Source organism: Ambystoma mexicanum, chromosome 6p (assembly GCF_040938575.1).
Source record: "Ambystoma mexicanum isolate Mex_15411 chromosome 6p, UKY_AmexF1_1, whole genome shotgun sequence".
Taxonomy (NCBI): domain Eukaryota; kingdom Metazoa; phylum Chordata; class Amphibia; order Caudata; family Ambystomatidae; genus Ambystoma; species Ambystoma mexicanum.
Window position 1 is genome coordinate 605,720,502 of NC_090935.1, and position 21,657 is coordinate 605,742,158.

General features: G+C 46.5%; 1 protein-coding gene across 2 annotated transcripts in view; it reads right to left on the minus strand.

Annotated features, from left to right (window-relative positions):
- Positions 1-21,657, minus strand: part of IQGAP2 (IQ motif containing GTPase activating protein 2) — a 1,674,846-nt gene that overhangs the window by 17,116 nt on the left and 1,636,073 nt on the right. The gene's annotated exons all lie outside the window — the stretch shown is intronic.

Genomic DNA, 21,657 nt, shown 5'->3' on the forward strand with positions numbered 1-21,657 from the left:
CCATTTGCGTTCAAGAGCCAACTCACTCTCGTACCACTAGCCGTTCCCTTTTAGTGGGGAACTTCAAGAGTTTGCGAATGACTGGCAACCACGTATCCAGAAGCCTCCCCTTCTAGGATGAGGATGACAGGCTCTGGCTGCTGGTCCATCACAGCTATTGCAATATAAGCTTCCTTTAAGCTCAGGGTTGAGCTCCGCTTCATGGTTTGGGCTACGACGGGGTCTATTCCATACCGGATAACCTCACAGCTACGACCACCAGTGACTGTGGATCCCTTATGGACACAATCTAACCAGAGCACACGATTAACCTGTCATAACCAGGTAACACACTAACTGCAACACAAAACACTACCACACACCCGAGCCATGGAATCTTACCCATACGCTTACATTAAACAAGGTCCTCACAAACTACCACATGCAAATCAACACCCACAGATGCCAGTTCTCCTGGTTCTGAATCTATCCTCTCACCCTATTCCCTACTAACCTGCCACCCCCTTTTTTTGCAGAGCCACGCGAGCGCCTGAAGACTGACCCTGGGTGGTAGCGGTGCGCAGTACAAATCAACATAACATTTGTTGTGTAATGCTCCACCTTCCTGATATTTCTGGGCAGCCTGGATAGTGTCTCGTGGTGGCCCGACCAGGTCATCTGGGTTACTCGAAGGATAGAAAAAGAGATGTTGGAGCGGAGTGTTGCATCCAAGATGTGCTCAGCAACGTGTGTATCTGGTGATGGTAGATCGTAAGAGTCAATGTTTTGGCACAGTCCATGAAGGTTGTAGTGGTGATGTTAACCGGGCAGTCTAGGTAGTGGATCAGGCCACCCATAAACAAGATGGGGTAGAAACGGCTTGAAAGCTGGTTACACAATCTGCCCATTCTCTCAGAAAGGCAGCAGCTCCCCAGGGGACAGGGGGTGTCAGTAAAATGGACACAATGATTTGTTGGTGTTGGGGTTGGGGTTTAAAAGCAATTTGTGAGACTATGATTTTGAAAGAGGCCATCAGGTTTATAGGGATCGCAACAGCGCGGAGAGAGGCAGAGTCAATTGGAGCGATGCTGCACACAGGACGATTAGTTCAATTGTTGACTTCAGGGAAGAGAAGGTCCATAAAAGTAGCACAATTACTAGTAAACCAGGTCTCGGTCATAGTGAGGATGTCGATATCCAGATTGTCAAAGAGGTTGTGGGTGCTTACGTCATGCTTCAGAGCCGACACAGTCTCGAATATTGCACTTCAGTAGATTTGTCCATGATAATAGATTTTTAACATCTGATCATTTTTGGCTGCTACCATTATGAGGGAAACCGGTATCACTAGTGATAGAAACAATTACAATTTTAGAAAAAAAAGAATTTGATTATATGGAAATAATAATTATATACGATTTTAATCTATTATAGACGATAAAGCTATGCAAGTATACCGTACTACACAATTTTAACTGATGAGATTCATTGTGATACTTTTATTGAATATGAGTTTTTGATGTTTGTTATTGATGTAATATATTTGTGATATTTTATGATTCTTTGAGAGGTTTAAAGTAAACCTATTCATAGTATAATAACATAAATACGTACTGTCCAATAAATATATAAAACTGTTTAACAAAGGAATGCTAAGGAGTGAGGACCATTGCTCAGGAGGGCAGGCTCTGCAGAAGAGGCATTGGCAGCGGGCTGGGCAGGATTTTCTGCTGTCTGACGCATTGGGCTGGTGTCTACCAATGGCCAGAGAGGACCCATTTGAAGTCTAGGTTGTACCTCTGTCTCCCTGTTCAGATGTAGGAGGGGACTGGGGTGAGCAGGGGAGAGTGAAAGGATAAAACAGTGGAAGATTAAAGGATCATATGGATCTTATAGCTACTTTATGTTGAAACAGAGTATTTTATGTTCTTTTATGAGCACTGGCTGTGCAGTGGTACCAAGCAGAACAGCACCGCAGCCACGATTAGTGAGATGACGTGGCAAGACTGTGAGACGCTACAATTTGCTGGCATAGACTGGGAAATAACCAAAAGGCTGTGTGGTTGTGAGATCAATCTTTGTTCGGGAAGTTCAGTAATATATACCAAGTGACAAGTGTAAGGGTGCAGAAGAAGGGCTCTGACACAAAGGTAGAACATTTGGGGCTAAAAACTTTTATTAGATAAAGCAAGAGAAAACCTTTCTTTCCCTATTCCTAAACAGGGTTTCCCTGCCTCAACTAAAGATCTGAGGTGACCCGTCAGGATGTCTGCTTTTGTTTTGCTATTGTCACCCCGAGTGGGAAGGGTATGCCCAGACGTGGGTCCCTTGCCTGCTGGGCCTAGAGACCCAAGCTACTCCTCACTGATGACGCCCAACAAGGCTGAAACATGTCTGGGGATGCTTGTGGTCTCGTGCAAAAGGGATGTGACCTAGCAGTTCGGGCTGGACTACCCCTTTGGGGGTGGGACCAAGCCTGATTTGCATATGGTTTTTCCCCTTTTGTAATGGCTTGGCAGGCGAAGAACGATGGTCTGGAGGGTTGCCCAGAGCAATGCCAGAGGTCAAGATTTATTCTAAACCTTCCAGCCATCAACTCTTTTGTTTTGCTATTGTCACCCCGAGTGGGAAGGGTATGCCCAGACGTGGGTCCCTTGCCTGCTGGGCCTAGAGACCCAAGCTACTCCTCACTGATGACGCCCAACAAGGCTGAAACATGTCTGGGGATGCTTGTGGTCTCGTGCAAAAGGGATGTGACCTAGCAGTTCGGGCTGGACTACCCCTTTGGGGGTGGGACCAAGCCTGATTTGCATATGGTTTTTCCCCTTTTGTAATGGCTTGGCAGGCGAAGAACGATGGTCTGGAGGGTTGCCCAGAGCAATGCCAGAGGTCAAGATTTATTCTAAACCTTCCAGCCATCAACTCTTTTGTTTTGCTATTGTCACCCCGAGTGGGAAGGGTATGCCCAGACGTGGGTCCCTTGCCTGCTGGGCCTAGAGACCTAAGCTACTCCTCACTGATGACGCCCAACAAGGCTGAAACATGTCTGGGGATGCTTGTGGTCTCGTGCAAAAGGGATGTGACCTAGCAGTTCGGGCTGGACTACCCCTTTGGGGGTGGGACCAAGCCTGATTTGCATATGGTTTTTCCCCTTTTGTAATGGCTTGGCAGGCGAAGAACGATGGTCTGGAGGGTTGCCCAGAGCAATGCCAGAGGTCAAGATTTATTCTAAACCTTCCAGCCATCAACTCTTTTGTTTTGCTATTGTCACCCCGAGTGGGAAGGGTATGCCCAGACGTGGGTCCCTTGCCTGCTGGGCCTAGAGACCCAAGCTACTCCTCACTGATGACGCCCAACAAGGCTGAAACATGTCTGGGGAAGCTTGTGGTCTCGTGCAAAAGGGATGTGACCTAGCAGTTCGGGCTGGACTACCCCTTTGGGGGTGGGACCAAGCCTGATTTGCATATGGTTTTTCCCCTTTTGTAATGGCTTGGCAGGCGAAGAACGATGGTCTGGAGGGTTGCCCAGAGCAATGCCAGAGGTCAAGATTTATTCTAAACCTTCCAGCCATCAACTCTTTTGTTTTGCTATTGTCACCCCGAGTGGGAAGGGTATGCCCAGACGTGGGTCCCTTGCCTGCTGGGCCTAGAGACCCAAGCTACTCCTCACTGATGATGCCCAACAAGCCTGAAACATGTCTGGGGATGCTTGTGGTCTCGTGCAAAAGGGATGTGACCTAGCAGTTCGGGCTGGACTACCCCTTTGGGGGTGGGACCAAGCCTGATTTGCATATGGTTTTTCCCCTTTTGTAATGGCTTGGCAGGCGAAGAACGATGGTCTGGAGGGTTGCCCAGAGCAATGCCAGAGGTCAAGATTTATTCTAAACCTTCCAGCCATCAACTCTTTTGTTTTGCTATTGTCACCCCGAGTGGGAAGGGTATGCCCAGACGTGGGTCCCTTGCCTGCTGGGCCTAGAGACCCAAGCTACTCCTCACTGATGACGCCCAACAAGGCTGAAACATGTCTGGGGATGCTTGTGGTCTCGTGCAAAAGGGATGTGACCTAGCAGTTCGGGCTGGACTACCCCTTTGGGTGTGGGACCAAGCCTTATTTGCATATGGTTTTTCCCCTTTTGTAATGGCTTGGCAGGCGAAGAACGATGGTCTGGAGGGTTGCCCAGAGCAATGCCAGAGGTCAAGATTTATTCTAAACCTTCCAGCCATCAACTCTTTTGTTTTGCTATTGTCACCCCGAGTGGGAAGGGTATGCCCAGACGTGGGTCCCTTGCCTGCTGGGCCTAGAGACCCAAGCTACTCCTCACTGATGACGCCCAACAAGGCTGAAACATGTCTGGGGATGCTTGTGGTCTCGTGCAAAAGGAATGTGACCTAGCAGTTCGGGCTGGACTACCCCTTTGGGGGTGGGACCAAGTCTGATTTGCATATGGTTTTTCCCCTTTTGTAATGGCTTGGCAGGCGAAGAACGATGGTCTGGAGGGTTGCCCAGAGCAATGCCAGAGGTCAAGATTTATTCTAAACCTTCCAGCCATCAACTCTTTTGTTTTGCTATTGCTAAAGTAACCGTCCTTTGTCAAGAAAACCTTACTTCTGTCCATTGCACTATAAACTAAGGAATAAAGCAGTACCGTTCTGGTTCCAGGAGAATGTCTCCTCTCTCCTGGATTATGGTCAAAGTTCCACACAATACTTCCTTGGTGGGCCAGGAAAATGCCTCCCTTTTCCCAGCGTCCAATCTCAAATAGCCCGGGGGAATTACTCCCTTACCCAGGCTTGTTGGACCCTCTTCCTACTCTGAGATGCCAGGAGGATGACTCCCTTCTTCTGGTAATTAGAAAACGATCTCTTACAAACGGAGGGAATGACTCATTTACCCATGTCATCTGCTTTGGCCCACTTGGTTCACTTCCCTGCCAAGTACTGCCACAAGGAAGATATCTCGTATCACTCTCTTGGGTTGGCTCCCCAACCCAGTTTCTCTACCCTTCTCTTTATGTCCCCTTGGCTGCCTCGTTTGCCAAGTACCAACACAATGGGGATAAGTCCTGCTCGGTATATAGGTACAGGGTTTTTTTGCCTGCTGTACCTTCCACCCCCTCCTGGACCCTGCACCTCTCCCGTTACCTTGCTTGTTTTCGGGATGTGCTGCCCATTCTTCCTCTCTCCCACTCTGTGTGCTGTGCAGGAATCTCTGTGACTCCGTGCCTTCAACTCGCGGATCTCCTGCCTGGCCTTTGGACCGACGCTGACTCTTTCGTTCGCATCACCATCTGCCAGCTTCTCATTACCATCTCCTTCAGACTTCCCGGTCTCTCATCCAGGTTGGCTGTGTCTTTCCGATCGGCAGTCCTCCTTTAGTTTATATGGCGTCAAAGGAACCACACCTCCACAGAAGGCTATAGCGTTGCAGTTCCTTCTTGGTATTGCTTTTCATTGTTCCTTTGTCCCACCTCATCCTGTTACTTGGATTACCTATGTTCCTGGTGTTGTACTTTGTCTCAGTACTTTCCAGAATCTTGAGGTAAATCTTGAGGTAATCTGCTTTATAACAGTACATAGGTCAACTGTCTACACAGAGGTTGGGAGAAGGAGAGGCTAGAGTGTGTAGGCGTCTGAAGTTCTCATAAGGGCTATGCCCTAGATGGTCGTCGTCCTCCCCATGAGATCATCGGGCACTATACAACCACCAGGGGGACCATTGGTCAGCGGCCTCACCAACCCAGCCCCATGAAAGGGTCTCCCCTCTGGGAAGAAGTGAAAAGGGTAAACTAATCATCGACAAGTCAAATATGAGGATGAGGTCATTCTGCTGAGAACCAGAATAAGGGTCAAATGGATGGTATTCACCAGACAGTAGCTTATTACTTATGATTAAACTATTTGCTGCAGGAGGAGATTGTATTGCATGGGTAGGCATAGCAGAATTGTATAGGCATAATGTGGCACTGTTGCGCCATGCCCCCGAAGGTCGAAGGATATTCTACGAGCAAGTGTGTTTAAATGCAAATGTCTAAACATGGCGTTTTGTTTAATGTGTGATTCTCAATGTGTAAAACCTTATGAAAACCCAGAGAAATGTGTGCTTGGGGACAATTTCTGGGATAGGGATACTCTGCCAGTTGTCATGTCCATCTCTTAATTACTGTACAGAAATACAACCAGACCCTGTTGCTGCTACCGTGGTTACCATAGTGGGGTTATTGGGCGGGACGCCAACCTTGCACCATGATCATGCCATTCCTTGCTGTGCCAAGCCAATCTTGCACCATGATCATGCCAGATGTTTATGAACAACATGGTGCATGAATGCCCTTGTCTGCAAACATTTCACCTGGAACCTTTTTTTTGATCACTACAAGATTCACAAAGGAAACTTCAACTGAAGTCCAGGTGTTTGGGTATTGAGTGAAAAAGAGAATTTCAGTTATTTTTTTGCTGGATGTGAAGTTAAAGATATTGACCAGAGGCATGCCTGGGGGATGCACTTCAAGGTGGGATATTTTGGCTTTATTTCTCAACTCTTTCTTCGTGTAATTAGCTGGATAGGGAATGGTGAAACAGTTCTTATAGTTCAATTGAACTGTTCATTTTGTCAGATGTGTGCCAACATGCTTTTTATACCACAAGAGGCTGCAGGCTTTGCATACAATTGTGACAAATTGACTAATGCTCTGACGGAGTACAGGGACGAGGAGTGGCTAGGGTGCGTACTCAGTCCCACACTACTATTAAACCAGCTGCGATCCCAATCGTAAAGGTGAATCAAGCATAGCCTGACAGGTATACCGCCTTCAGCTTTTAGGTTAGGGCAGGCAATATTCTTCAGGAGGGAGGTGAGCAGGGACAGAAGCAACCCAACCAACAATAGGACTGTGGAACCAAAATACAAATGTCCGCTCAGGTTTCTATTAAAAAAAGGATATTTATTTAAACTAACAGAAATGCACACAACTAATAAAACACTATTGGGCCAACCCTGTATAGGAAACACAGATCTGTAGAATAAAGGGTAATCTGGGTTAATAGGCAGGGAGGGGTGCTCAGGTAAAAGATTTTTTAAGCAAATGCCCATGTTTATGAAGATGTCTTTCAAGAAGGGTGGGCTTAAATGTTAGTAAGAGGTCAGAGCAGGGGATAGGGCCTCTGCTTATGTTCTTGCTTTACTGTGGTTGAGCTGGTGTTCAGATGGTTGAGTCATTTTGTTCCAATGGTGAGTTGGATTTGAGATGGGCTCATAGTGAGTCGGCTGCGAGACAGGATGAGTCAACGGCTTCCCACAGGGCCAGACGGCAGTCGAGATGATGCTTTTACTAGGATGAGGTAGCATTCCACAGAAGCAAGTTGATGGCTTCCAGTAAGTCGATTAGGATAGAGAAAATGCTTCTACTGGATCGAGATACGGCGGTCGAGACGCAGTGAGTTGGTGGCTTCCACAGAGTCGAGCAGACAGTTGAGACAGGTGATGCTCTTCAGTGGGTCTAGTTGGCATTGAGAGGGCTCAAGATGCAGATAAGGGGATCATATGCTGTTTTCAAGTGCCAAAGACAGCTCTGTAGATTGTGATGAATCAGCAATGATTCCTCCCATAAACCTGGCCTCTGATCCTTCTCATGTGGCCAGGAAAGGGCAGGCACATCCTGACCTTGGCGGTGGCGTTCTGCGGTAGGATCACATGAGGGGTGGGGGGAACAGGCAAGGAAGACTGTTTAACTTTCCACGCAATCCCACACTTCTATTAGCTTTTTGCCAAGCAGAAGAAGAAAACCTAATTCTGCTGTTAGGAACTACAAGTCCCATACTTCCCAAGTACTGGGACGAGGAAGAGGGCTGAGGAACAATGTTGCACAGTGGTCAGCCTATTTAGCCTAATGGCCCACACCCGAGGGAGGCAGAGAGGCTTAAAAGGCCCCCTCATGTCCAGGTCATTAGATGGAGCTGTGGATGAAGTGTGTGTAGCAGTAGTAGTAGCAGCAGCAGAAGGAAGAATGCACAGTGTTGTCAATCCAGGCAGAAGTGAGAGAACCGAAGGGATGCAGGGACTTCAATCAAGCAGATTTCAACTGCCTGTCCGGATAGAGTCCTGTTTCCCCCAGTACAGAGGGTGTGCAGCAGGGTGCACAGCAGATGGTGTGAAGGAAGACTGCTTTTCCCTATGAGAACCTAATTGCAGAGATTGTGCAGCAGGAAGCGTGCCGGAGACCGTGGCAAGAAGGTGTTGTGAAGCTAAGGGCCTAAGGGGCTAGAGGAGCTCCTTAATTGCATGGCCGGACTGAAGATATCTTCAACGAGCAAGAGTGTGGGTCCAAAAAGAAGCCAGAATTTGTAGATGCCCTGCAACACGCAAAGGGAGGTATACAGAAGCCAATGAGTGTTACCGAGTGTTCTGATCCCTTGCACGAACAGTATCCAAATAGAAGCACTTGCATATGAGTAAATGTGATGTGAAACTGATCGTTGATTATCAGATAATAGGAAGTCTGAAAAGTAGCACTCGTGTGCAAGCGAACAGTATTCCTTTCACTCACGTAAGAGACAAACGCAGTGAACCCCTTTAATTGAATAAAAAACTGGCTGAAACCGATGAAGGATTGGGTTGTGTGTGCCCAAAAATTATTCTGAGATGATGGGTAATCCCTGAATCAATTATAACACAAACCAATTGAACACTACAGTTAAGTGACTGAACATAAACGTTTACAAAGCATAGATAGCCATTACGATGTATAGATAACAAGCACTGTTACTTCAGCCAGGAGTGAAACAAGCCTTTAGCAAAGCCAAAGTGTGGTGCAAGCACTGTCACAAGCCAAACAGGATACAAGCATTGCCCAAGCCAAGAGACTGACAACAAGGTTCTGGTTTGCAGGATGCAAAGAGGCAAAGGAAAGCTGGCTGCTTGCGATTGTTATCTAAAAGCTGATACAACTTACATTCCCAAAGCCAGCAGGAGAAAGAGAGAATTACATCCAAAGGGCTCTTTGTGGTTGCCGTTGTGGCAGATAGACAAGAGTGGCAAAGAGGCTGCCCTTCTGGAAAGTGAATGTTCAGAAGCAGAGTGCCTTGCTTACTTGAAGGTATTAAAGGGCACTAAAGTGAATCTTGTCTTGTATAAAAAGTAGTTCAAAGTCACAAAGAAGCAGACTATTGAAGCTGTGGTAATATTTTGGTTGCCAGTGGATTTGACACTTCATAGGTGCTGTTGAATGTGGAACACTATGGGGCAGGCGAGTAGACTCGCATATGGTGAAATATTGCAGAAGTGAAACTGATAAAACAGTGGTTCAGGTGGAAGTAGAAGTGCTACAAAGTCATCCTGAAAAAGATAGAAGCTGCGTAAGTCGGGTAAGGTCCATAGGAAAGTTTTCTACGATCTACCGATTTATGCTTAAAAACACATGGCCGAACCGTAGGGACAATAAAAAAAAGTCCCGGAACTATCCTTTAACTTAACCAGAAGCTGTGTTTCATTTACCTTACCAGAAGTTGTGTCTATTTTGAGTATAACAAAGAACTGTTTCTTCTTTTACCTTTATAAGTTGTGGCAATGCATCTTGGGGAAAACATTGATGCTTTCTGATGAAGTGGAAAAGTCATTATTCAAGCAAGAGCAGACACTTTTCTGCTGTTTGAACTTTGGTTAATAGAACTTTCTTTTGACACATTGAAGGCACCAAGAGTTAAATTGAGATTTTATTACAAACCCAGATTTCCTTGTTTCTTTTCGTTGAACATTGGAGCTGAATTTACCTTGAAACCTGGCGAAGGGGAGTTCACCCAGGTTACCAGGAAAGACTGTGAATGATTATTGGTTTTGCTGTGAATAGCCATATATTGCCTTGTGTATTTGATGTGTAATTGAAAGATAGGCAATGCCCTTTCACAGATAGTTGAATTGCCATTCAAAGAAGCCAGATTTCAATGAAGGCAGTAATGCATTAATCTGATCATAGTACGAAACAATCTATTAGATAACCAAGAGGACGAAATGTGAGCGATTCCCACAGCAAAATCAAACCCTCACATGCACAACATGCAGTCCCATAAAGCAAGGTGGAGAACAGCACTATGACCCTTAGAAAAACCCTTAAAAAATGCAGCTCTTTATCATCCGAGGCCTGCCACTGTAGGGACACACACTGGAGCAAAGAAATAAGAGGAAGAGGCATACACCTGCAACAGAAGCCCTAGTGCCCATAAGGGCACCCCCGTGCATAGTAGTGTTAGGCTGGTAGAATCAGCGCAAAGGTGTGTGGTTGGCATTGGACCAAAAGGAGGAAGGTGAGGGATAGGCGAAGGTGGCTGGAGAAGTAGGGAACCAGGACAAGGATGGAAGGGGGTTAGGAGAGCAGGAAGCAGGGTTATTAAGGAGAGTTTCTGGGCTAGTGCATAGAGAGTGTTTAAGTCAGGTCAGTGAAACAAAGAGGTGAGAACCAAAAGCATTAGTGAGGCTTGAGGAAACCTGGAGGGATTAGTAGGGAATGGGGCGTAAGTAAACAGCCATAAAGAGGCTGGGGTACTGTGAAAGCATAGCTGTGGGGGGGGGCGCAGAGGGGAGGTATAGGTCGAATCAGATACTAGGAGGGACTAAAGGACGAAGCAGAAAGTAGATGGGTAAGCGATATCTATGATGAAGCAGGGTAGAGCTAGAGGGAATCCTGGAAAAACAGGGAGTTTCGGTTCTATGTCTGATAGCTGCACACAAAAGGTTGCACTGCGGATTGCAGCGCAAAAGGTCGCAATCCTGCAAGTGCGACCTTTGTGCACGGCCCTCTATTACAGTTTTTATATTTGAATACCAAACCAACCTAACAGTTGATCTCAAAATACTTTTGACCACAAACCCATATTTCAAGTCATGGCACATAGCCTTAAAAGCGTGGCCGATATCTTTTAAAGAAAACAGGCTTCCAAAGAGAGACATTGGTGCTGCTTGCGGGTAGGGATAATGTGGTCCAACTTACTCGCTCCTGATATGAATCCACCTGCAGAATGGAACACTGCTTTTAGAGATGTAGGAGGGAAATTGGACTCCCCCAAAAATTGCTACCAGAAATCCAACTTGCACAGAACTAGTGCCCAAACCACAGTCATGAAGTCATGGAGTTTGGTAGCTGCCTGAAATCATGTTGACATTTGGATGTAGTTAGACCTGGATCCAGGGTAAAATATAGGGATTTGAATGAAGAAGCAAGTGAAATGTAAAAAACACCAAAAGATACCTACAATGAACTACGACACCGTTCTCACCATTAAAGTAGTCTTTGATTTAGAAGATATTGAGAAGTCTAGTGTTTTAACCACCGCTCAAGTCTGAGATTTTGAATGTCCTTTGTGACGTGATATAACCAAGCATCTTGCATATCCTCATACAAGGAAATGGCAGCTCGTCAATTACATCAAAACCGTGGGCTTCAGATACAAACCCAGAAAAGGTTTTTCAATAAATGTGTAACGCAATCCCAGTAAATAAGATGAACCCAGATCAAGGAGTACATTACACTGACATTTCAACCAAATTAATGGAATTTTGAATTTTTCACTGAGTAACTCAAACCCATCGTGTTGATACATGAGGTGCTGGTAGAAGGAACATGTTGTGCTTTCCTTCGGCGATTTTCTGCCATCCCAAAGCCATCACCAGGACACAACAAATGCAAGTTAACAGTGGCCGGGATAGTAATAAAATAATATATCCTACAGTACCCCCTGGATTCAATGTGGCTTTTTCATTGCAGTGTTAAAAGAGCAAAGTTGAGACAGTCTCCATTTAAAGGCTATACTATCCAGTACAGAGCTAGGAAAAGCAATACATTTATTTTGACATTATGGAGGCGGTGTCGTGGTGGGGTTTGCTGGACAGGAAGGAGACTATCAGGACCAAGAGAAACGGAATGCACCTTCCACACAACCCTAGCAAGCTCTACCTCTGACAGACGGAAACAAGGTTTACTAAACCCCAGCGTGCTAGTGCAGAGGAGCACAGGTTTGCACCACAGGTCAGCCTTTATACACAGCTTAACGTCTTAAACAGCCACACTGGACACAGCTAGCTGGGTGAAAGCAGTAATTCCAGACAAGAAAACAGGAACTCAGAATGAGGCTGGTCCCTAAGGGGCAGCTGGACACCCATATTGACAATTTGGGGGTGGCCCCGAGCCAGAACAAGTGCCATACTAGAGAATGGGTTACTGCAGCTTGCTTAGGGTGCCACAGGATGAATGGCGCCCTGGGCAGGGCTAAATGAATAGGGAAGTTAGGAGGTCATGGACCAGGAAGTAGACCGGGGCACTCTCTCTGATGACATTAGGCCAGTTTATGAACAACAACTGGGTTACAATTCAGATCATTTTTTTTTTCTTCAATATTAAAGCACTCACACAGTCCGCGGGCATCGAGGCACTGTTACAGGAATTGTTGCGTAATTGTCTTTTTTTCTTTTCTTAGTGTATTTATAACACGCTTAAATACCCAGAGGTTTCTAAGTGCGGACCCGGGGATCGAACCTGTTTTGCTTCCTGTTGTTTTGCTTCCAAGGCGAACACGTTTCCGCTGAGCTATCCTTACGTATATCAAACAGGTGTAAAGATGGAGACAATCTGCTCAGTATCTCATGAAAACGACCTCTGCTAAACTCTCAAGATTATATTTCTAAGAGGCAGAGCACAAAAACCAGCAAGAGATTGTGTTCTAATCTGTACACAAGATTAATAGTGTGACACCCGGAAAACCAGACACGCCTATGATTAAATCAACTATACTGGTCACCTTGTGTGTTAGCATAAGACTATATTGTAATGACTCATTGACAGGGAAACATAAAGCTGTTTCCAGTAATACGCACGATTAGAGGAAATCTTTACATCCGAAAACAATGTACTTCAGTGACAAATTAAATGATGTCCTTCATCTGACCCGAAATGCCCCCGTTTTATCTGAAACGAAGACGATGAACATTTGCTGCCTCGATGGCAAGGAAGCATATCTATAAAAAATAACTGTCTGGCCATTTAGCCAATAATGTGCTTCCCTGTGGAAAGAGGAAAGAGGAGTGGTAGGCTGTCAGTTGCTGCATTTATAAAGCTTTGCATAGCGCTAAACAGGAAATTCCGGTAAAATTGTAGGATAAACTCTGGCCAGGGGTCAAGTGCTGAAAATGAAAGTCGGGGGACTCCTCAACAAACGCAATTGGATGCGACATCGCCAGAAATGAGCATATCAAGGGGAAATGTACACATTTCATTAAATTGGCTTTGCATAACCACCCAAATTGCACAGGACGAATGGAATTTGCCTTTCATAAAATCAACACACACAAAACCAAGAGAGGATATTTCCCTCTAATTGTATTTTTGAAAACATTAAAGGGGTGCATGTTTTAAACTCCAAGAACCAATAGAAATATTTTCCTTGGGACTTGCAGTACCGAAATGCGACATTTCACCCCTTTACTTGGTTGTTATTTTTCCATCAGGTTATATAGTGCAGTGGTGAAGTCTCCAGCCTACAAACCTGACGACTGCGGTTTTATCCCCGAAGTCTTCTTTCATTCATAAATTCAAAGAGGTCATTCAATGTTTCTCATTTTAGGTGGGGGGACGGAGTTCACCCTCTGAATAAAGTGGGTGGACTCCGTCTCCCCGTGTGTACCCTCGACTTGAGCCCTGACTCTGGCCATTCTGCTCGAACCAGGATGGAGTAAAAGTCGTGAAAAGACTGCAAGGGGAGCGCTTTGGTGGTATGATGGGGCACAAATACCCTTTTTAGCTTAGGCTATTAGGAGGCGCTAATAGGCCACCTATAAGCCAAAACTATTAGAGTACTGCTATGGAGAAATGTCATGTGGAGGGACACAAAGCATTTGTGTGTTTCACTATTTACCCACCACATTGACTGCCCATGACCATGCTAATCCCTATGGCCAGTCCCACCTACTTCCTACCCCTCCCCACTCAAAACACATCCTCCTGGGATCTCGGGGTTAGCTTTATCAAGCCTTACCATCAAACCTTGCCCTCAAAGTGTCTGGTAGTATTTTTCAAAGCAGTCTTCTGAGTTAATGACTTAATTGGAGGTGTAAACACACTACTGGTGTAAACCAAGACTCCCTTTGGCCACTCCATTTACTTTTTGCGTGTCGTTCATTGCAGGGATTGTCAGTGGTGTGGACAGGACTGGGTCCGGATTGTCAGTGGTGTGGGCGGGACTGAGGGGTGCAGCTAAGTATCAAATGATGTGCGTGCCCTGAATATAGGAGACTGGCTGCTTTGCATTAAAACAAAGTCCATTTTGGGAACAAAAGAATGACCACCAATTTATCAACATGCCTCTGCTAGTAATTCAAACGTCCATTCCTTCTGAGCATGCAATGCACACTTGGTATGGTGCTCCTTTCCTGTCAGAATAGTCACTCTGTCAGTAAAATGTGTGCAAAGCATGAGACCTATATACAGCTGTGCACAGTTTCATTGTTTAAGCAATGGTGAGAAAAGGACAAATTTCAGGTGCAGTCTGTGAAAACGTGCAGCACTCCTGCACGAGAGATGGCGTTCGGGAGACTCGCGGCAGTCGGGGCAGAGAGCTTCCTCAACTTGGGGGGGCTTGGGCATCGTGTCTATGCGGAAACGGTACCCGGCGAGACAGTTTTCGTCAGAGCGGAACTCCGTCTTGTTCCGGCACAATCCTTGCGGGGGCGTGCCCAATCTAAATGAGTAAATCCGACTGCAAGCATGCTCTGTATGAACTAATCATGCCATCATCGATGGTTAGTGAGTTGAAAATACGAAGTACTTCATCCCCCACATTTAGCAACAAGTGCGATCTCATTTTCCTGACGGTAGTGATGTCCTTACATTCCATCGCCATTTCAAACTTTTGGATCCATAGTTGCCACCGGGGGCCAACTGATGATGGATCAGTAAATGGGTCAAATGGCTGTATCATGACAGAGGAGCCACCTTGTGGGCGGGCTTGCGGCGTGGACATTGATAGATTTGCAGCAAGTCTAGATGGCGTGCCGGGCAAGGGGTGGATGTGTGTCAGGGTCCGGCTTGACTGAATTCCACAGGAGCTGATGCTGGCCCCACAGACCCTCACCAGGAGTTCACCTCTCAACCCTAAAGTAAAAGCTGAGCTGAGAACCCCAAGAAAGGGAAAGGGGAATTTGGATAAAATAACAACGGAGACACTGCAGCCCTGCAACCTTCTGGTAGGCTCTGGTATCTGTAGTAAACAAATACACTTGGTTACTTATACATTAGTGTAAACCTTTTTCTCTAAATTATTTCTAAAACAATCTCTAACTTCTTTACCTCTTATACCTCTGTTTAAGACTTAGAGGTTAATTATCTGTATGGAATATCTTGTAAACTGTTGTAATGTTTTAGTGCATATTGTCACTAGCCATTCCAGTCTCTGAAAACACCTTACAACCTTAGATATTTTTCTTTGACTTTTAAGTTCATTTAACTCCAGTAAGTTCGAATTTTCAAATACTCTTGAGAAATGCAGTCTTTCTTGAAGTATTGAATTCTCTTTTGTGTGAAAATTGCATGAAGTAGAAGCTCATAAACTTTCTTGAAATAACTTATTCACTCTCTGCAACCATGCGATAAACATGCAAATTCACAAGACGTGAGAAATTGTCCTCGCGATAAAAAATGACATGCGCACCTTATAAATACACGTGCACGTAAAACACGAGCACCTTAACAAATACACGTGCACGTGAAACACGCGCACCTTAACAAATACACGCGCACGTTAACAAATTCAGGTGTACGTGAAACACGCGCTCGCACTGAAAAACTATGCGCGCTAGTTCAAATGGACCCACGCTCTATCGCCAACCGAACCCGCGCTATTACTTGCAACGTCTCTCACATGAAAATAGTTCACACGCCAAAAACAACTCGCACTCAATAAAAATGGACTCGCGCTCTATCACAATCCAACACGCGCTCTCGTACGTAACGTCACTCATGTGAAAAATGTACACGCGCTAAAAATTACCCGCGTGCAGTTAATATGGACTCGCGCTCTATAGCAATCCAACACGCGCTCTCATACATACGCGCTCCCAACGACGTTGGACACGAAGACTCGCGCGCACGTTAAACAGTCTTGAAACACTTTTCACGCTATTAACAACTTTAAAACTTGCACGCACAGTCTTTTCAATTATTTTCCATATTGTATATAAACTGTAAATGTTTTCTCTTCTTATAGTAAACTTTAAACTTCTATACTCTTTAAGTTTCTGATATAAAATGGAAGTTCACTGTGAGAATCTTTAAGCTTTTAAAAGGAACGATCCCACCTGATGTCTTCTTGATCACTCTGGCTCAGCAACGATTTTCTCACTTCTATAGTAAATCTTCTGAACTCTGAAAGGCCTCACTTAAGGAGCTTAACTAATGTACAACCAGCCACTGAATTACTTTGGATGAAAGGCAGTTTAGAATCTTGCTCACCTCCCAAGAATCCAACCATTATCCTATCCACCAATCAGACAAACCAAACATACTATTGTTCCTTAAACCAATCAGATTAAGTTTCTTTATCTCCATCTTGACTTGGGCAACCACAATGTTAATTCTATATACATACTCTTCCTGATTACTACTCCAGCCAGCCCTGACAATGTGGCGGTCACCATGGCAGGGCTAAGACTTTCCCCTGATAGGGTTCTCTGCCTCACCTTAGTGCGTGGCTGTAGGGGTCTGTAGTCTCCTTTTGTTGAAATTTAGCCGTGCTGGGCATGGATGGGTCTGCTTCCTTCTCCTAAATGACTGACCATGCCTGTCTGCTGCAATCATCCCCACTAGATGTGTGTGGGGCCTTCCTGCGTTTTGGTGCGTGTGCCTCCTGACTCCCAGGTGTCAGGTGTCCATGGTGGCAGTTGTTTCAGGCCTAGAAGAATTAGATTTGGCACCTTCATTGTGGAAATCGAGCGTGTGATGAAGGAGAGAGAAACAAAAAAAATATATATATTTTTTTTGGGCGGGGGTTTTGTGTGTCCCACCCACCGGGTTTCCAAAAATTATCGAATCGCTGCTACGGCGATCAGCTGGTTGTGCGGTGTGCCCGTGTCTCGGGTCTCTCGTCGCCAGTGTTGTGTTCTATCCGTGGCCCCGCGAGGCCCGGGGATTGAACGTTGAAGGCCGCGGAGGTGGGTCTTTGTTGCGCAGCTCCGGCAGGAGCTAATGAGACACACACACACAGATGAGGTTACGATGCCCAGAACTGCCTCCCTCTCGCGGGGGCGGGGCTTTTATTCAGACGCCCTGCGTCACCGCGTTGCGGGACGCAGGGCGGATACAACACGCATGGGCAATCTAGTAGCACTTGTGCATCCCAAGAGACAGCACATATGCACTGCTCACAGTGCATGCAGTAGGGGGTGCAGTTTCCCTGCATGTTTCCCTTGAAGGCAGTGTTCAGGTTTCATCCTTGCTAACGCAGTCAGCGGTATTAGAGAAGGTGAAAGACATAGGCCTGGGGCACGGGGATAAGCAGCATGGAACTAATGCCTCCGGAGGGCTGCGTGTGTGTATGGAAGCGGCTTCAATCATCTGCAGTGGGGCATGAAGCACACTAGTGCACATTGGCATAGACAGGGTAGGGCCTGGGCGGGCCAGGCCACCCAAAATCTATACATGCTCACTCAGCAGTGCTGTGTGTACATTTACAGATGTCAGTGTCACTGCGGTGGAGCCAACCACATTAGCTTCAAGCCCCTCTTGTTAGACAATCACCGCTACGCCTCTGCTAGTGCACCCTGCATGTGTGCTGTGTTGGGTGCAGCCTGGGCTCTCTGTAATAGGACCACATATTTTGGAAGCACTCGACTACAGGAATTTGTAAAGAGGGCACAGCAGATACTTCCAGCGTCTCCTAAAAGACTCCTCTTGCTAGCGGGCAACAGGAAAGGTCCCTTCATGCAGCTCCGTGCGTCATGGGAGGGACGTAGCATCTTCTTTCGGAGGTTCTATGATGAAAAACTCGCTGTGAATAATCCCGTGGTCGAAAAAGTCGACTTTAAAAATGCACCTTTGAACGTTTTCCATGTAGGGCGAGACCCCCGCAACCCCCGTGCACTCCCCCTTAACTTTAAATATTACCCCCACCTACCCCCCACTTATATATGCGTCTTAAAATGCACTTTAAACAGCAGCTTTTTCGGCCACGGAGTTATTCTGGCGACTTTATCACTGGATACGGTTTTGGAGGGGACGTCTGTATAATTCTCAGATCTTTCATCAGAATTTCTTAGAGGAATGTTTTTTATTAATTGTTCGCACATTCAATCAAGGCAATGAATACAGACAAACACAGAAGATGGACGCGGAAGTGGTCGACATGGGAATGCACCCTCCCTTCTTTCAAGTCAGCTGCAGATGTATTTCTAGTAAATTGAAATCGCATGTTATTTGCGAGCAAGGATAGGCACTTCAGCTCCACTTGAAGAGGTCTGCTCATCCGGATCCCGCAAGTGTTTCGGGGAAAGACTCGCCATGTCAGCATGACTCGCACGGTCCTAGCCAGTACTGCCCCGTGTTGTGGAGATGGTAAATGGCGTGTTGCCAGCAACTTATCCAGTGTGACGAGTGGGACACCGAACTCGTTTTCAGCATTGTTCTGACCCAATAGTATAACGTGGCAAGGACTTAAAACCTTTGCAGCAGGAAAAAGAACATTTCTCTTCACAGAACTAGGGGTGAACCCAATCGCCTATGTGGCATTCGGCAGAATACCGAATAGTTTCTCAAGTATTCGGTCGAAGCTGAATATTGTTATATTTAATAAATCATATTCCTAATTTGAAAAACGATCTATAAAAATAAAAATAAAAGCACCATCTTGAAAGTGTTCCCATGTTTCATTAATTTCACTTCATTTTAATCCACATCATCCTTATTTAAAGCCTACAAGCCAGAAAAGAACGGGTTAACAAAAAAAAAAACAGGGACTACATTAGCAGAAGCATGTGCTGCATATTAAAAACGATTCGTTCTCAAAGTGGCAAGCTTCACAAATGCAAGAGTGCTAGTTTGCAATAAACAAAATGGAGATTGCCATTGCAAATCGCAAACATTGCAGTCTGCGAGATACCTACCAATTTCACCAGCTGAACAGCGCTCCAAACACCTCACTCCCTCTGGAAGATTGGCCGTCATGCAGCCTCATTGTGCCAAATAGCATTACTGTTACCCTATGCACTAAAGCATGTTAGGGTAAGCATGATCCATGCAGAATCTTCAGCTAGTCCCTATTTTGGAGCCCCATAAGAGTCCAATGGGGACTGCATATTACTTACTACATGCAGTAATTACCGCATGTTTTAACATTGTGTGCAATAGTGATTTTGTGTGGAGGAAATCTGCTCCACACAAAACCAGGTGCATTTTAGCGAGTTGCAGTATGTTGTAATGCAAGTTTGGCTTGAGAGTGAGTGCCATCACTGGTTTCCTGAATGTGGTGATGTCAGTATGGAGTGTTGTATGCTGTGAGGTCACTGTGGAATGTGAGTGCCTTGTTATGATCTGAGCTAGCATTCCATGAGGGACAGTGCCACTTTGTTACACTGGCGACAAGGATGGGATCTGGGGTGGAGGGAACAGCATCCAGGAACATCGCCCTCCAGTCGATACGTCCTAGAGTACAGCCAGCTGCCTAGGCCCCAGGAACAGGGATCTGAGTGCCTCGCCAGCAGTCCGGGTGGAGCTGGAACAGGCGGTCCCTGTTTTGCACTGGCCTGGAGCACAGGAGGACAATGTGCCAGGTGTCAGGAGCCAGCTGTTGAAAGTGCTCCGGTAGAGTACAGCACTTTGTCTAGGCCCCAGAAACAGGGATCTGGGTGCTGCTCCCTGCAAGCCGGCTGGTGCTGGGACAGGCGGTCCCTGTTTTGCGTTGGGCTGGAGTGCAGGAGACGATCTGTCAGACTTCAGGTGCCAGCCGGTGAGTGTGCTCCGATAGAATACAGCAACCTGCCTGGGCCCCAGGGACTGGGATCTGGGTGCAATCCCCGGCAGGCCGGGTGGTGCTGGGACAGGCAGTCCCTGTATAGCGCTGGTCCGGAGCGCAGGAGGACCAATTAGAGACATCTGTGGCCAGCTAGTGAAGCGGGTCTGTGGTCCGGTGGGGCCTCCTGATCTTAGAGTGCTGACAGCCACAGTTTGGCCTGGTGAGAGTCTCTCCGTCCGGCGTTCCAGTCCCAGAACAGGTTCCCAGTTGCTTTTGACAGAGTAGTGACTCTTCCGGCGCTCCGCAGCAGGGTGCTGGGAGCCCCTGCGTCCAGAGCCGGATGGTCCTGTGGAGTGTTTGGAGGTGAGGAGGCTGCCGCGGCATGGCCTGCATGTGTCGCTCCTGGAAGCCGTGTGTCCTGGGCTATGGAAGCAGCATTACTGGCAGTGGGGGACGTGGACCCGCTGCCTCAGCAGTCATGGATGTCCGGTCAGTGTTGTGTTTGCCACGGCGTTAGCGTAGTAATGATGACGTTGCCAGGTCATCACGGAGCGTTCCAGCAAGTCGAGCTGGAACGCAGAACACTTTTGAAAAGTATCTTCTGCGGCGTCCATAGCAGGGTGGTGACATGTGCTGATCTTTCCCAGCAGATGGCGCTAGAACGCGGAAGTGACTCTATGAACGCTGCCTATTCGACGCAGGCTATGGTGCGCTCCCGGTGTAGGACCTGGAACGGGACGAGTAACGATCAAGGAGGTGTGGGTTTCCTTGGTTTTTTTCTTTGTGTTAATTTACATGGCTGGGGAGCAGGACTGGACCTGGAGGTCCTTGGTTTCTCTGGAGATGTCTTGTGGGGAATCTATTTGCATTGCGATGGAAGGGAAACGAGGATTGCAGTGTAAGCGCATGTCTCTGGAGGAATCAGAAGTTTCAAGTGTTTTTGGGTTGGCAGACGTGAGTTTTCGCCGGTGTGACCATGAGTGTAAGGTATGGTTTGGAGTCTACTTGGAATGGACTTATGTTTCTGCATTCGGTTTCAACCAGATCTGCCAACTCAAGAGGACAAGATGCGTTTTTGCAGAACTGATTTAACTCCCTTTAAGGCCTTGTGAGTGGTGTCTCGTTGTGTGGTGTGGTCTATTTGTGTTGTGCTCCGGAGTGTTCGTTAATGGCCATTATGGGTACGTGTGTTTGTGTTGTGGCCCTACTCTTTAAGAATTTTGGAAATTAAACATGAATTGTATTTGATGTCATTGATTATGTTGTGCAACAAGCTATTTTGTAATTGCAGTTGGTTTTTACTGTGGGTACTTAGACTCGTGTGTGGCGGGTTCAACTTCATTGTGTGTTAACATTTTGAATATATTCTCTGGATAGACTCACGGGTGGGTTGGAGGACTCGTGGGTTATGTGCATTTTTATTAATTCTTGCACATCTATTTTTGGCCTATTATTTTTCCACAGAGTAATTGTAGCTTTCGTCGCACAGTGGACTTTGTCATGTAATGATGGTGGCATTTGTTCATTTGTCTCTGTCTGCCACATGAATGCGGTGATGGTCGTGTGGAGGGTGAAGTGCTGTTGGCAGAGATTTGTGGTCACATGGGTTATGATTATATTGCTGTGCTGTGGTTAGGCACGGACTTGGGGTCCAGGGTTTTAAGAGTGGTGCGATAGCTGCGGTGGTGCAGTGGGAGTG